The sequence below is a fragment of the Coenobita brevimanus genome, chromosome 59 (genome assembly GCF_032717465.1).
Source record: "Coenobita brevimanus isolate Jiangsu-jjx chromosome 59, ASM3271746v2, whole genome shotgun sequence".
Taxonomy (NCBI): domain Eukaryota; kingdom Metazoa; phylum Arthropoda; class Malacostraca; order Decapoda; family Coenobitidae; genus Coenobita; species Coenobita brevimanus.
In genome coordinates this window covers 9,510,339-9,528,118 of record NC_137012.1, presented here as the reverse complement: position 1 = coordinate 9,528,118, position 17,780 = coordinate 9,510,339, and the positions used below count along the sequence as shown (strand labels likewise).

Genomic DNA, 17,780 nt, shown 5'->3' with positions numbered 1-17,780 from the left:
CCGTAAGACAAACATAAAAAATCCTTTTAATCCACACAATTTATTTCATACACACTAATGGAGATCAATCTTACTGTATATCCCTCATTAGTGTCCTGGGTTAGACTACTTAGTTCCAAAATTTAAGGCTAGAGTGACCAGTCGCTTGTTGTCGAGTGGCATTTATGAACAATAAACCCTCTCCATCACTCAGGTGTAAACCCTCGTGAGCAACCTCCTGTTGGAGTGCTTTAACAAGACCACCAGGCATAGGCCTATTTGGTTAGATGGTCACCAACCAACTTAGTAAATGGTTCTCGGGACTAAAAGGAACCACGTGGCTTCTCCCTCAGTGTTGTCATCTAAGGTTGATTACATCAAGTAAATGGATGGTAGTTTCCCTCACTTGCAGCGGTGCCGGTACCCATTAAAAAGTCACTGATTATATTCATTTTAAGTGCTGACCATCATTTTTCTTTTTCTATACATCAGTCGTTATAGGGTCGTATTCTGAGGAGCAAAGAAAACCATGTAGCATCTCTTCCTTGGCGACTTATTCTGCATACTACACCTTAACATCCCCTCATATGCTATTCGCTTTGCATTCGTATCGACGTAGTTTTCAGCAGCAGCATATGAGACCATACTGAAGTGCAATGTGCAAAATAAATCGCCAAGGAAGAGGTGTTACGAAATCAGCCAAGCCACCTGGAATACGACTCATAGTCGTAGTAACACCTGGAGTACACTGATCACACAGCATTCACTGAGCAGTCGTCCACAGTGAAACAGGATATGCTCTAAACAAACATTATACAACTGTCGAGGGAATGCAGTATGTCACAAAACACGTAGCGTACTCTCCTGAGCCTATCAGACTCCTCAGCACTTGTCGTTGCTATAGTCTGTCTATTTTTTCCCTGACCTAAAACTGCCGTCTCTCCAATTTGAATACTGACTTGTAACAAGGGAAAGACACTAGACTATGCTCTTAGTCACGTACCGTAGAACCGTTATGGAAAGTATGTACTTGACTTTTTTTTTTCTGCCACTGAACTATGGTATGTGAAACATTAGGAAAGGACAAAAATCTCGGGCAGGTAAAGGTTAAAAAAAAGAAAAGCGGATTCGATTTTGAGAACAGTCAAAGGTTAAGGTCACAGGTCAAGGTCAAAAACCAAGGTCACAGGGCAAAGTCAACTCAAACAGTTGTTACTTAATTTGAACCAAATCTTGTGGAAGTGATCAGAGTCAGACAAGAACGAAGGGATTCGGTTTTGAGAACAAGATCAAAATTCTACCCATATGCCCGTGTGTGCATAAAATATCTAAAACAGTTTTGATTAGATTTTGAATAAAATTTGATGAATGAGTTGAGGATCATCCAAGAAGCTGACCTACTGTCTTTGAGAACAGTGACTCAAAGATCAAGGTCACATCGGAGGGTCATTTTAAACCATTTCTGTCCGATGTAGCTTAACTCTGTGGAAAAGTTAAGGTTAACACAAGGAAAACATGATTCGAGTTTGAGAACAATCAGTGCGACTCGCTTATAGTACAAATTGGTTTAGATCCATTACAGATACATCCTGAGGGGTGTATTGAATTGTGGCAGTTACGGCCGGTATTATACGTGGTACAGGGGGCCTCGTAAAACCTCTTCCTTATCGACTTATTTCGCATATTACATCTTAAACTTTCTTGTATGCTACTTATATCGCTTTATTATCAATATAGTTCCATCACTAAAATACAGAAGGACATTGAAATGTAAAGTGTAAAAAGAAAAAAAAAAAAATCTAAAGTACAGGTGTTAAGCTTTAGTGTCATGTAGAATAAAACCTTAGAAGCGAATTACAGGCAGTGTTCATGTTAACCCTTTTCATCCGATGATTTTTTTTTTTTCTATTTCATTCTTGGCAGAGAACTTGTACAGTTTTATTCAGCTTAAGGAAGGCTTTTCGAGCTGGAAGTGTCAGATGCAGCTCTCATTAAACCCTTCACTATAGAGGTCTGTATTAAGCTTGATTAAATCACGTAGTAGCAAGAAGAAAATAAATACGTCATCAAGATGAAGAAACTAGCAATATTATTATATATCCAAACAAAACCATATAATTCTTTTCTGCATGTGTGATACGTGGTTGTGTACCCATGCACATTAATGTCACGAGTTGTATACTTAAACTAAATTACACCTGCTATAGATTCATATATAAAACTGACAACAATAAGGCAACATGTATGATATAGAGTCAATGCAACTGTATTCACTTCCCACTTGATGCTACCATTTACTGTCCTTGGGCTACTGTATCTGAAGTGAGGTGCGCAATATAATAGCCTATAAGAAAAATTAAAAATAATAATTGAATATTCTTCCCTATCCCCCAACATTCTAGACACAAGAGCGTAAGAAAAGTTAACAGCAGTATGCCGCTTGGTCCATGCTAGGCTCTCCCTGCAAGAATGACTAGACTTTGACAATATGACAAGGATAGCAATGAACAATGTTTGCTTATAGCACACATGTTCTTAGATGACGATAATCCCAAGCACCTTTCAGCACAACTGATGCTCACTTGTAGGCTAGTCAGATTGATGGGTCGATATGACTAGTAATCAATGAGAATCAGTCCTACCTTATAGTTAAGGTTAGTGAAATTTCATGCAACCTCGACTTAGTATTCAAGTAATGGGAGTGGCATACTTCTGTCAGGTGATCACAAAGCGTCTAGTGGAATCTCCTTCCCCTTTAACAGTCCTTGATATACGTTTGTTGAGACCCTGGGTGTGTCCTTCCATACAGCGTGTTGTTACTACTTTCTTTTCAGTGTTCTATTTCTTAGTTTATTCCTGCTACTTCCATACAGTATTATACAACTTGGAAAAGACTCCTATCTTTGACAGGTTCATGACGCCTGCTTCAAACATCTGTTGTAAAATATCCCATAAATAGACAAAGATGGTAGAGAGTAGTACAAATAAATAAAAAAAATACGTCGTCAGAGAAATGCGTTATTGAACGTACATTGCAACGTTAATAACGCTGATTGCAATTAATTACTTTCATGTCATTCAGTTAACAGTAATTTTTCACCTAAACTTGCACACTTATTTCTCTGAGAAGCTTCCTCTTTACCAAAGTCTCTCATGTTATCGCTGTCCCACTCCATCCTCCCCCATCATCCCCCACATCCCTAATATTAAGCTTCTTTCACTCCATTCCCTCCCATCATTCCTAAAATCTCTAATGTTGAACTTCTTTCACTCTTTTCCCGTGAAATCCCGTATGTCAAGCACCATTCCTCCCTCACCATCTGAAATCCCTAATATTCATCTTCTTTCACTCTGTCCTCTCCCATCATCCCTAAAATCTCATGTCAAGCTTTTTTCACTCAGTCATTCCCCATTATCCCTAAAATCTCTAATGTCAATCTTCTCACTCTGTCGTCCTCAACCATCTCAGTAATTCCTTATTTCATGTTCATCACATTTCGTCCTCTCCTGCCATTTCTAAAACCCTTCATGTTGGCCGTCTTTCTCTCGCTGCTGTTTCACCATCCTTAAAGTCCTTTATGCAAGTCTCTAATTTGATCCATCCTGTCCAACCGTCCATAACCCTTATTCTTATCGGTTGTCATTCACCCTAAAATATCCTCCGTTGTCCCTCACTCCACCACCGACACCCCTACAGTCCCTTATACTAACCCCTTTTTACATAAAAATTCATCCTGATACTATATTACCTTTCACTCATTTCATCCAGGTTTCAGGTGTCTAATACCACCACTACCACTACCACTACCACCACCACTACCATCATCATCATCATCATCATCGTCATCATCCAGATCTCTTGTTCCACTTAAGGATGGGGTGAAGTTGGGTCCAGAGAGCAGAAAAATAACTGGGTAAATAGATAACTATCAAAAGCCCGTTCAGGGGAGGCGGTGGCTCAATAGGCAGAGAAGTGGCCTGCAGTCCTACCGGACCCAGGCTCAAATCCCAGCTTGGGCAGGGAACAGTTTAAGGATATAAATTTCATAAAAGCAGACTTTACTGATCTACCAGAAGACCCGCCGACATGTCGTTAAAATACCCCCGCTAATACCGGTACACCAGTCCTGTATGAGACAGCCCTAGCATGTGTTCAATATGGACGGTAGGTATTAGCGCCGAAGTGGTGACATGTAGAGGTGTATGGTAAGTAGGACTATCGGGCCTTGGAAGCAGGTTGGGAAGCCTATGCCCAAAGTCGGACACATAACAAAAAAAACAAACAAAAAACAGTTAAATGGAGCAGATTTATTCACTCACCGTTCAATGCATTGAAGTCCTGACTCAACTACACATACTTACGAGCTTCACATTACATATCCTTTCTGCAAAACTTTCTTTCAGCCTAAAATTTCTCACATTACCCTTTATTCAGTTCATCACCATCCCTAAAATGACCTACATTGGCCCTCTCTCAAATCTATCGTGTTACATCTCAGTCACTCTGTTCTGTCTCAATGCAGTGAGTCACTCATTCTGTTCTGTCTCACTACAGTGACTCACTCTGTTCTGTCTCACTATAGTGACTCACTCGCTCTGTTCTGTGTCACTACAATGACACTCTGTTTTGTCTTACTACAGTGACTCACTCACTCTGTTCTCACTATAATGACTCATTCGCTCTGTTTTGTGTCAGTACAATGACTCACTCACTCTGTTCTGTCTCACTATAATGACTCGCTCTGTTCTGTCTCACTGCAATGACTCACTCCGTTCTGTCTCACCACAATAATGTACTGTTACCCGTTACCAACTCACTCAGCTTTTTCCACCCATCTCAATATCAAAGGTGCAATAAGCACAAGGAGTCGCTAAGGATGAGATGCTATGAAGTCTCCTGTGGGATCTCAAACACGGTCCTTTGCCTCTTGTGTTTTAAAGTGTAATATGCACAAGAAATCGCAAAGGAAGAGGAGCTATAAATCCTCCTATGTCACCTAGTACACGGTCCTTTACCTTTTGTGTTCCAGAGCAGGGCCATCCACAACAGCCTCATCTGGGACAAAGTATACACCCAGGAACCGTGGTTATAAAGGAACTTTAACAGTTTTTCAAGCTAAACAAGTTTCCTTAATAGTTAACCATTATGGCACATCGTTTTGCTCTTCGTATTTTGTCACTAATATCCATCTATTTAAATGTGAAGTGCGTAGTACCCCATAGGAGTAAAGAAAAAAACGTACGGTATATACAAATAACCTTATGCACAGCTTAAGTTTATATGATCTATAATTAGAGACACAGGTGTTCCTTTCATTTCTGTCCTGTTATAGTAAGGATCTGGCATTTTACAAGTGGCGTAGGTGATTTCGTGACACCTCTTCCTTGGCAGTTTCTTTTGCTTATGTTACCTCAGCATTGTCTTGGATGTTATTTATGTCATTAAAATATCGGTACGAACTGCATCATTAACATCAGCCAAACTATTCTGTTGTAGTGTTCGAAGTAGCCTACACCGCAAAGGAGGATGTGTTATGAAGTCTCTTACACCACTAACAACATAATCTTAAGATCGCCAATTTAACAGACAATACGCATAGTTTGCAAGGGTCTAATTAACTACCGTAAATTTGTCTGACAACACGGAGGACTAAACATATCTGAAATATCTAGTTCACAAGTTACTGGATGAACATCTGTGCGCCCACCATCCACTCAGTCGGTGTAGTACAACCTTCAGATCACTACGACTACACTGAGTGACAAGCCAAATGGTTTCTTGCAATCCAGAAAACCATTTAATATGTTGGTTAGTATCCATACAAACTGATGGACGCCTGGTGGTCTAGTGGGTTAAGGCGATGCAGCCAGTTGGTGTTGGTGTTTATTGCTCGCATTGTGCCTTCAAGGGTGGGCACTGCTGACTGCCCTGGCCTTATACGTCAGAATTTAGTAACCTAGCCCCGGGCTTCTACGCTGCTGAAGGGATTAAAAAATGAATAATGACAGATAAGAGCTGAATACTTGGTACCGGTACTTGGATTTAATGGAAAAGTTTAACTAAAATATAGTGTACTTATATAATTCCCAACATGTGTAATTATTTTAGGCCTCTATTAATTCTAACTCTTCCACTACAACAACACATGTTTTCTATCTTCCTCAGCAGCTGCCACCAGACGATATCACAGGTTAGGCGGGGGTTCTACTGTACCGCCATTACTTCACCAGGCCAAGATTCCCAGCTTCTCTTACCTCGGTTGATGGCTAGTTGTAGTCATACTGAATGATTGATTTAATTAACAAGGGGACTAAATCCCTCCTAATAACTGAGGCTTCATGAATTTCATGTAACCACGACATAGTATTCAAGTTGTGGGAGTGACCCAGGCCCATCAGGTGAAAACAAACCCACAGTAATATAGCCTAACCCCATTCGGCATCTCTCGCCTAAGTTGATTAAAATCGTCCGGAGACAGCAATAATAAACGCAATGATATCCTATCGTAGTGACAGGACTAATGTCGCATGATTTTCTGCATGGATAGAGCAATATCGATTGGCATTTAATTTCTTGTCACGAGTATATACCCTCCGTCAATACATTTTATGCCACTGCAAAGATGTCTTCCTGTGGTGGCAATATCGATCATTATTTACTTCCTATGTCACTTAAATATACGTCCTTTGAAGTATTACACTTCACGTCACTGATGGTGCTGGAGAGGGACACCTTCATGTGGTAGTACCGATAAAGCCGGGTTGTGAAGCTGCCCTGTTAGACAAAGGAGGAGAGAGAACTGCAGCAGGACAACGTTTTATATGAGCCTGGGACCACCACCACCCCCACAACAACAACAACAATAACAATAAAGCACTTATCCATTTAGTAGACAATTGGTAACAAATTGTTTACTAAAATATGTACCGTTAGGAATTTGTTCCAGTACATAAACGACCATCCACATAATATAATAAACAATATAAAGTCAGTTGGCGACTAGTTAAATGCAATTGTCTTTTCAGAGGATGAGGTTATGATTAAAACTTAAATCGTCCACACATACATACTTTTCCAAATACGTATACTTTCTTTTCATTTTAAGTTAATGTCCATGAACCTATAAAAAACGCATTAGTTTCACGGCACCAACTTTGGTTTCTTTCATGAATTTGCCGGTATGGGAAGGCATGAAATTACGATATGTTGCATTTTGTTGAAGATAATTTGGAAATACATGATGGAAGGAGATTTGGTGCGTGTATTGGGAGCTGAAATAGGAGCTGAAACCCCTTTACTACGATGACGGCTTTTCTACTTCAGTCTTGTTGCTAGCGGACAATTTTATTCAGGCTGGGAGCGATTTTTTGAGCCGTATGGGTGAGATGGTCTTCATCACTTCCTTCAGTGTGTGAGGTCTTTCCTCAGTCGGATAAACTCGTCTGGAAGCAATAAAGCCAGACAGAGAAAAACCGCCACTGGGATTCAAAGGGTTGCATACGATTTTGTTCCTGTCGACCTGGATGAACTCTTGGATGAACTATCTGGCAAAAAGACACGTGAAAAGACTTGGGTGATTATCCAGAGCAACACTGCCCCTTGTGGGTTGGGTTAAGCTCAGGATCGGCTAGGTTAATTTAGGTTAGGTTCAACCAACTTTTGTCCAATCAGAGAGGAGCAGTACAGAAACTAACACAACCTAAAATGACGCTATACCAAACCTAACAACACCACTCCTAGCCAAATCTTAATTAACTCTTATGGACAGTGTTATTCTGAATACATCCAAAGACTTACATATAGGTAACACCAACCTGGCTGAGCAGCGACGAGGCAGAGACACACGAACAAAACTAATACATCCATGGTTCCTTGACCGACTCCCCCACGCACTGTCTTTCACACACTCACTGCCGCTGGAATCACAGTAACAGTTCCAGCACTCATCTTTTCTTTGCATCATGAAACACAGCTCGAAGGGAACCTATTTTCCCAGTGCCTGAAGCTACAGTGTAAATATCAAAGCGACTCGGGCTATATGGATAATTACCTATTCAATTTCTCATATGAGTCTGGAAGATTTTAAAACACACGACACTGGAAAGCACAACACTTGGTATGCCCCTAAAACTAATGACTGAGACCGCAAACATGATTACGTTCCAGACCAACAGCAAGTTTCATCGAGCGTCATTGACTGAGGTCTAGAAAGAAATGGTCGCACATCCTGCCTCTGCGGGTTCTGGTCTCACACTGATCCCTGAGACTGGTGAGACAGCAGACTGAACGGTGCGTGCGTCCCGGCCGGGCAAACGGGGTGGCCGAGAGGTAAGGGAGAGGGAGGGAACAGAGAGGGGGAGTAAGGAGCGCCACAGAGTAGGAAGGGTTTGGCCAACACTGTTTCATACCTCACCTCGCGCGGTCACCTGTGATTCGCCGAGAATCGGTCTCGTGACATATGGACGCCATAATGCATCCTCACCTCACCTCCTCAGTTCCCTGAGTACCATACGAAACTACAGATATCCACGGGGACGCCACATTTTCTTTTGCCATGTCATCTGCTATATACCTATATTTGACCGTGAGACGGTATACTGTACACTCCGGGGATGTTCCAGTCTCACAGGTATGAGTAAGATACTCCACAGGTTTCCTAGAGATCCCACAAGAAGAAAAGACTGGTGAATTAAAGTCCGCTGGAAAGACTGGGCACTACACACCAATTCCAATTTGTGTTCTTTTAGTATATCTGTTCTCATTCTCTCTAATGTTTTTGTTCATCAGTCTATGTATCCGTCATTTAAGAGTCCTTGCTGTTCTAACTATTGCTGTAGACTGAGATATACTAAAATTTATTAGATAGGCTGATAGATTTACTTATCTGTTTTCAGTTACGTTTGATGTAAATTAAGGAATATTTATCTATCAATCTATCTATACCTATCTATCTATCTATATATATATTGTGGTAGGTGGGGGCGCTCACCATCCACTCAATGTAGTGCTGCTCTCGGGTGTCTGCCCTGTCCTCTCCTCCATCCTTCTTTCCTTCCATCTATCTTTCTTTCCTTCATTCTTTCCTCGTCCTTCTGCCTACGGGTGACTTTACGCTCCCTCTTATGTCTTTCATTCCTTCATTCTTTCCTCTTCCTTCTGCCTGTGGGTGACTACACTGGGTGACAAGCCAGATGGTTTCCTGTACACCAGGAAACCATTTACTACGCTGGGTGGTAACCATATAACCAAATTTTGGCGCCTGGTGGCTTAGTGGGTAATTAATGTGCTCCAATCGGATGGAGCTGGTGAAGGTTTATATCCAAGGGGTGGTTGGGGTTTATCGCTCACGTAATGCCACTCAGGGATGAGTGAGGTTGGTCACTCATCTTAAATGTCAGAACCAACTGCCTAGCCCCGGGCTCCTAGGCTCCTCATGGGGCAACGTAGGATTGGATGATGGATGGATGGATATATATATATATATATATATATATATATATATATATATATATATATATATATATATATATATATATATATATATATATATATATATATATATATATATATATATATATATATATTTAACCCATTGTATATATATATATATATATATATATATATATATATATATATATATATATATATTTAACCCATTGGATCCCAGAGGTCCAGAGTTCCAGGGCAAGGCATCACACTGGGAGAATACTAAGCGTACCGGCCTACGCCTATCAGCTCATAGTCGCGAAGCTCATAGGTCCCTACCAGGGGGTTCCCTACTTTATTAACTTTTGAAGATTCCCAGTTCCGTCCTATATTGAGGACACTGGGCTCAAATGGGATATATATATATATATATATATATATATATATATATATATATATATATATATATATATATATATATACATTTTTATATATATTTATATATATAGTCTTATAAGGTATGAAAATATTCTTGTGGGGAAATGTATGTATAAATATGTATGCACACTGATGCCCTTTGTTAGAAAATCGACAGCATACACTCAAACAGGAGGTATATACTAAAATTGTTTATTTTAAGTTAAAATCAAAGTTTAATAAAAATGCATTTATCTAATTTCCTAGATCATCAGTTAAAAATAGTGGCCGAGAAAGAGGTGTGCTTCCTACAAGTGATTGATAGCCATTGGCCATCAGTCACTTGTAGGAAGCACACCTCTTCCTCGGACACTATTTTTAACTGATGATCTAGGAAATTAGATAAATGCATTTTTATTAAACTTTGATTTTAACTTAAAATAAACAATTTTAGTATATACCTCCTGTTTGAGTGTATGCTGTCGATTTTCTAACAAAGGGCATCAGTGTGCATATATATATATATATATATATATATATATATATATATATATATATATATATATATATATATATATATATATATATGTAGCCTCTGTGGTACAGTGGTAGAATGTGCGTTTCGTACATGGGTGAACCAGGGTTCGTGCCCCGCCAGGGTAATAAACTTTGGGAGTGTTCACCCGGCCACGTACTTCATTGGCGGACACAAGGGGTGCTGTGGTTGAACCAGTATCGCTTGCTACAGAGTATGCTTGCACCCAGTCGGCACCGATTACACTTGGTTCACTGACTACACACACATCCAAAGCCATTCCAACACTACAATTACACTTACAAGCACTTCTCATCCTACATACAATCTCTACCAGACAGCCTAAGCCACTTGGTAGAGATACATTGGCTGTATCGTCCCGACTTCGGTCGGGATAGGCCGGTCCTGCACTGGATACTCAAACGGCTGATGATGGTATATATATATATATATATATATATATATATATATATATATATATATATATATATATATATATCCCCCCCTGGGGAAGGGGGGATAGAATACTTCCCCAGTATTCCCTGCTTGTCGTAAGAGGCGACTAAAAGGGACAATTTTATTACATTCTCTTTGCTCTCTTTCTTTCCCTTGTACTTTGTCTGTCCAAAGCCTCTGCATTTTACTTTCATTTAGTTAATTTCCTCTCTCCACTGTCTGGTTCCAGCGAGTCACTGGCATTGGCTCCAGGGTAAAATATTTTTCTGCCTAAGAAATCTTGAACTCTGGTGACGAAGCAATAGCCCTCAGTCCCGTGCAGCCCTTAAGTGGGCAGGGGGTGCTAAGAATCCCACGGTGTAAAAATATGTTTATACATCCAAAAAGAACCTTAAGAATAGGAAACTGGAATGTTCGAACTCTCAGTCAGGCTGGTAAAATGGAAGAGCTTATTTCAGTGTTCAAGGAATGCAAGATAGATATTTGTCTCTTACAGAAACAAGGTGCTTGGAGTTGATAAAATGAATTTGGAAGATGGTATTACTATGTTGGTTTCTGGTAGGAGTGATGGAAATCATTACCAAGGAGTAGGCTTACTGCTGCGTAGAGATGCTTGTAAGGCAGATGTGAGTTTGAACCAATTAATGAGCGCTTGCTTTATGCTCGTTTAAAATCTGACCATGGTAATATCAGTATGGTTGTAGGGTACGCTCCGACAAATGAGGCCGCTGATGAAATGAAGGATGACTTTTATGAGAAGCTGCAGGATGTAGTGAATAGAGTGGCAAGACATGATGTGTTAGTTTGCATTGGTGATTTTAATGCGATTGTTGGCAGTAGTAGGGATGGCTTTGAAGATTGTATGGGTAAGGAGGGTGTTGGTATAAGGAACGAAAATGGGGTGCGACTTGGAAGCTTTTGTTTGGCAAATGACCTTATAATTGGTGGAACTATCTTTGAGCATAGAAAAATACATAAGACTACTTGGATTTCACCATGTGGTAAATATTGTAACCAGATTGACCACATTGCAATTAGCAGAAGGCATAGGAGTTATTTGCAAGATGTTTGCGTAAGGAGGGGGACAGATATAGGTAGTGATCATCAACTTGTTGTGTCAAAGATTAAAATAAAACTTAAGAGAAACGTTAATGGTAATTGTACAGAAGGTAATAATTATGATTTGGATGAGCTGAGAAGTGATGAGAGCACGAGGGAAAAGTTTCGCGATGGGAATGTAAGAACAGGTTTCTAGTCCTGCAGACTTTGATGGAATCTGAAGACAATGATATTAATCAAATGTGGAGAGAGGTAAAAGAGGTTTTGCATGAGTGCTAAGGTTACTATTAAGAAAAAGGGAAAAGCGAGAAGGAAAAAATGGATGTCAGATGAAACATGGAATGCAATTGAGAAAAGGAAAGAGCCTAAGTTAAGAAGTGAAGATAATGTTGATGGCCAGGTAGTTGAAGTACTTAGAGCAAAGTACTGGAGTTTACATTCTGAAGTAAAAAGACTCGTTAGACGTGATAAGAGGAGACTATATGATGAAAAGGCGACAGAGACAGAAATTAAATTAAGTAAAAATGACGGTCAGAGCACAAGAGCAGCGTATCAGGCCATAAAGGAGTTAACTGGGACTGAAAAGAGAAGGAAGGAAATACCTGTACGAGATAGAATTGGTAATTTGATGACTAAAGATTTGGATATAAAAGGAAGGTGGAAAGAGCACTTAGAATCTGTTCTAAATAGACCAATCCCAGCTGAAGAGGACATTTTGCCAGCCGAGAGAGATTTGCAGATAGAAACAGGGGATATAACTTTGGAAGAGGTAGCAAAATCTATAAAGGAGTTAAAGAATTTTAAGGCCCCAGGAGAGGATGGAATATTCCCTGAAATGCTTAAGATGGAAAATGACGAGTTGATGAATGCGATTTTGAAACTTTTTAATGTGACTTGGGATAATGGTGGAATTCGAGAAGAGTGAAAAAATGGAGTGATTATAAAAATACCAAAATAGGGAGATTTTAGTGTGTGTGGCAATTGTAGGGGGATAACTTTGACACCTGTAGTTGCAAAAGTCTTTTCCAAAATCTTGTTGAACAGAATAGAGCCAGTAATTGATAAAATTTTAAGAGAAGAACAAGAGGAATTTAGAAAGGGTCGAGGTTGTAATGATCAGATTTTTAATGTAAGACATCTAATGCAACAAGCTAATGAGATGAAAATGCCACTTAGTATGTGTTTTGTGGATTTTGAAAAGGCGTTTGATAGTGTTTCAGGTGGAGCTTTGTTGAAAATTATGAGATTCTATGGTATACCAGAAAAGTTTGTAAATATTATTAGAAGCCTGCATGAAGGTACTTTTTGTAAGGTAATGGTGGGTGGTTCTTTGAGTGATCCATTTCATGTTAGGTCAGGAGTGATTCAAGGAGGAGTTCTTTCGCCATTGTTGTTTGTTTTGGTTATGGATTATGTTATGAAAAAGGATGTAAGGAGAACAGGTGCAGGAATTAAGTGGAAAGAAAATAAGAAGCTGATGGATTTGGACTATGCTGATGATATTGTACTGATCTAAGGAAGTATTTACGAGATGCAGAGGGTGCTTGATTGTCTGATGGAGGACGGAGAAAAAGTGGGATTGGTAATAAATTGTGGAAAGACTGAAATTATTAATATGAACGTGGAGAACCAAATCGATTGTGTAATTGGGAATAATGTGGTGAAGAACGTAGAAAACTTTAAATATCTGTGAACAATTGTATCATCTAATGGATCATTAAACAATGAAATTGAGGAGAGGATTAGACAGGCTTGGCGAGCTGTTGGAATGTTGAAATCTGTTTGGAATAATAATATGCTTTCGGTACATACTAAAGTGAAAATTTACAAGTCCATGGTTAGACCAATTTTAATGTACGGGCATGAGTCATGGTACAGTACAATTGCAACAGATCAGAAAGTATTAGGATTTGAGAATAAAATACTGAGAAGGATTCTTGGGGTAAACTGGCAAGACAGAGTTACAAATGCAAGAGTAAGGGATATTACGAGAGTGGAACCAGTTAATGAATATGTGAGACTGTCTCGCTGGAAGTGGCTGGGGCACATATACAGAAAAGAAGGTAGTTTAATGCCGGAGTAGACTGCTAGAGGAAGAAGAGGTAGAGGTAGGCCGAGGGAAACCTGGTTGAGGACAATGAAAAAAGAAGCAGGAGAGGAGTGTTGGTGGGACCTGAAGGAGATGGCAAGACACAAATATTGGTGGAGAGAGTTCATTGAGGCCCTATGCATCCCGTGGGGTGCCACAGGAAATGATATATATATATATATATATATATATATATATATATATATATATATATATATATATATACGAATTACTGTGGCACAAAAACAACCATTGCCATCGATGAGGTCTCAGAGAAGACTGGAAGTTGTTGCTTTGGAGCCAGGCATACTGGATGAAGTGTTCAATTTTCTCTCTTTAAGTACCAGCAATGATACCCACAGAATGGGAGTGTTGCTTAACATTAAATGAGATGTCTCTCCAAGTGGAGTTGTCTCTTCAACAAATTGCTGAGGACAATCTTCACTATAAGGCTTCTTATCTTCGCCAAAAAACAACAAAACATTCTCAAAAATGAGGCTCAACACTGTAAGTCTGGAGGTGAATCTGGAAGCAAAAGCATAACTAAGAGATTCACTGTAAAGAAGTATAAGTAAAAACTCTTCAACGTACACTGCTTTAAGGCTGTAGGTTATAGTAGGTCCTGCATACAAATACTTTTACATTGTATATAGTAAAGTGGTGGGAAAGAAAATTAAAACATTCAAGGACCTAGCGGCTTCTGTACAGGATTCTCAGGCTAAAACGAAGTTATTGATACTTGCTGCTACAGTGCTAAGGGGGTATAGGGGAGGCCTTGGTTTGGTTTTCATTTTCTTTACTCCTGTTATTATACATTAAAAACGTACTATCATAATCATCACACACACATACACACACACACACACACACACACACACACACACACACACACACACACACACATATATATATATATATAGAGAGAGAGAGAGATAGATAGATAGATGTAGATATATATAAGACTTGTACCGAAGTAAAACGCTAGCGCGTTGATATTTGTACTTTGGGAATTGTCTTCATACGCCCGGTCGATGACGTTTAGATGCAAGATGGCGCCCAGCCCAGCGGTTGGCCAAAGTCTTCCTACTTTAGCAACATCGCCCCTTGTGGGTTGGGTTAAGTTAGCTCAAGATCGGCTAGGTTAATTTAGGTTAGGTTGAACCAACATTTGTCCAATCAGAGAGGAGCATTACAGAAACTAACACAACCTAAAATAACGTTATACCAAACCTAACAAGACCACTCCTAGCCAAATCTAAATTAACTCCTATGGGCAGTGTTATTCCGAATACATACAAAGACTTACATCTAGGTAACACCAACCTGGCTGAGCAGCGACGAGGCAGAGACACACGAACAAAACTAATACATCCATGGTTCCTTGACCGACTCCTCCACGCACTGTCTTTCACACACTCACTGCCGCTGGAATCACAGTAATAGTTCCAGCACTCATCTTTTCTTTGCATCATGAAACACAGCTCGAAGGGAACCTATTTTCCCAGTGCCTGAAGCTACAGTGTAAATATCAAAGTGACTCGGTCTATATGGACAATTTACTTTTCAATTTCTTGAATAAGTTCGGAAGATTTTAAAACACACGCCACTGGAAAGCACAACACTTGGTATGCCCCTACAACTATTTATAGAGACCGCAAACATGATTACGTTCCAGACCACCAGCAAGTTTCTCCGAGCATCATTGGCTGAGGTCTAGAGGTAGATGGTCGTACACCCTACCTCTGCGGGTTCTGCTCTCACACTGATCCCCTGCGAACGAGTAAACGGTGCGTCCCGGCCGGGCAGACGGGGTGGCCGAGAGGGGATCAGAGGTAGGGGAGAGGGGAGAGAACAGAGAGGGGGTGGAAGGAAGAAGGTAACAGGAGAGGGAGTGGATGAAGGGAACAATAGAGGGCAAAAAGAGAAGTGGGACGAGAGAAGAGGAAGGAGGGTACGGGAGAGGGTGAAAGGGAAGAGACAGGAGAGAGGGAGCGAGAGGACAGCAGAGGGAGAAGAGAAGAGACGGAGAACGGAGGAGATGGATACACGAGTAGGGGAAGCAGCAGGCGGGGTGTAAATGGGAGAGGAAATAAGATCGTGAGACTTTGAAAGGGGAAGAGGATGAGGATGGAAGGAATAAAGAGGAATACAATACAAGATAAAACACGAGATTGGGGAACGGTAGGAGGAGACGTACAGAAGGGGATGGATTAATGGAAAGGTGGGGAAGCATGAGTGGCAGCGATGGAAGGGAAATAACCATAAGTAGAGGAAAGGTAAGGGAAATGAGTAGGGAGCAGGTTGTATACCCATTCACTCATTATATGAGTCTTTGAAAGTCTCAGCTGCATCCCACAACCAATACTACCCACACATGCTTTCTTCTAATGAACCCCTTCAGTATGATACGTCTCAATAAAGTCTCTTAGCGGTAATTATCATGCGAGTAAACTGACAAAAGATAAATAAGATGCCGTCGCATTAACGGGTCAACTTGCTCTCGTCAAATTAAATAAGAAAATTATTATCATTCTTATTGGCAGCGCCAGCGGTCCCCAAGCAATAGAAGGGTTCACCCGCATATCCTCGCTCGTCCTCGCCCATATCCATCCATGTACCCACGTACAGGTATACATACGTCCACCTACACCCACCTGCGCTCCCTCAACCCTCCCGTATTCATCCAAGCACCTACGTACACTCTAATGTCCATTTACACCCACTTGCAGTTCTCCCACGTCAACACCCATATCCATCCAGGCACCCACGTACTCTTGAATATCCACCAACACACACGTACACTGTCCATCCACGCCCACAACTAGGTCTGGGCGCACACGCTCAGTTGGGGAAAGAGTTCGCCTCATTGAAACCCATTCTACTTGCCACTTACGTCTATTGCCAAAGGTGTAAAAGCAGAGAGAGATTTGGTGTTTCTCTACCGGTGGGTGATTTTCTTTGATATGATACGTCAGGGAGGAAAGTGTCGAGCATGCCCTAAGTGTAAAGTAGAACCAGTGTAACTGGAGGGAAATCTGGGTCCCTCACTGTATACTATTACTTTCACCAACAACCACGTACATTATCCCTCTACACCCATATGTTATTTTGTCCGTCATCACCTACGTACTCGTACAGTCCAAACGCACCCATGTTTACTGTTCACCTACACCTACGTATACCAGATATATCCTAGCACACTCTGCACATACATGTTATGCACACTGTCCATTTGCAGTTTGTATCATCCTGTTTTATCATGTAGTACTGACATTCTCAGGCTTCAATGGCGGTCTCTAAGCTGCTATTAAATGGTCTGGTGTTAGATGGGATAAAAAGCTTGAAAGAATGCAACCCGTTTCCTTGTGCTACATTGTTCTTATCATCCTGTCTAATATTTTAGTACTGACACTTTCGGGTTCCTATGTCATCTTGGTTCAAAAATATTCTGGGTTTTGTTAAGATAAAATGCTACAGATGATCTCCTTCCGTCTCACCCGCCATCCGTCCCTTTCCTTGTGCTAGATAATGTTCATCATCCTGTCTACTCACACACCCGTCAGTACACTTGATCCATAGCGGTTTCCCATGCTATAGTCACTTTCCCCGCAGTCCATTAATGCTAGGGTGAAATTATGATCCTCAATTCAAACTCTCATGCGTTATGATGGAAGCAGAGCTGAATTTTGGAGTCCTGGTTATGGTAAGACTCGGCGATAGTGGAGTTATTTCGATATCACCTTTAATTTTAATATGACGTTATGCATTAGTACTCTCATCTCAGCTTATGAACATAGAGGACGCTAGCGTGTTTCTTT

General features: G+C 40.5%; 1 protein-coding gene across 1 annotated transcript in view; it reads right to left on the bottom strand.

The window, feature by feature from the left end:
- The window catches only part of LOC145402899 (roundabout homolog 2-like), a 57,619-nt gene that overhangs the window by 8,492 nt on the left and 31,347 nt on the right, over positions 1-17,780 (bottom strand). The window lies entirely within an intron of this gene.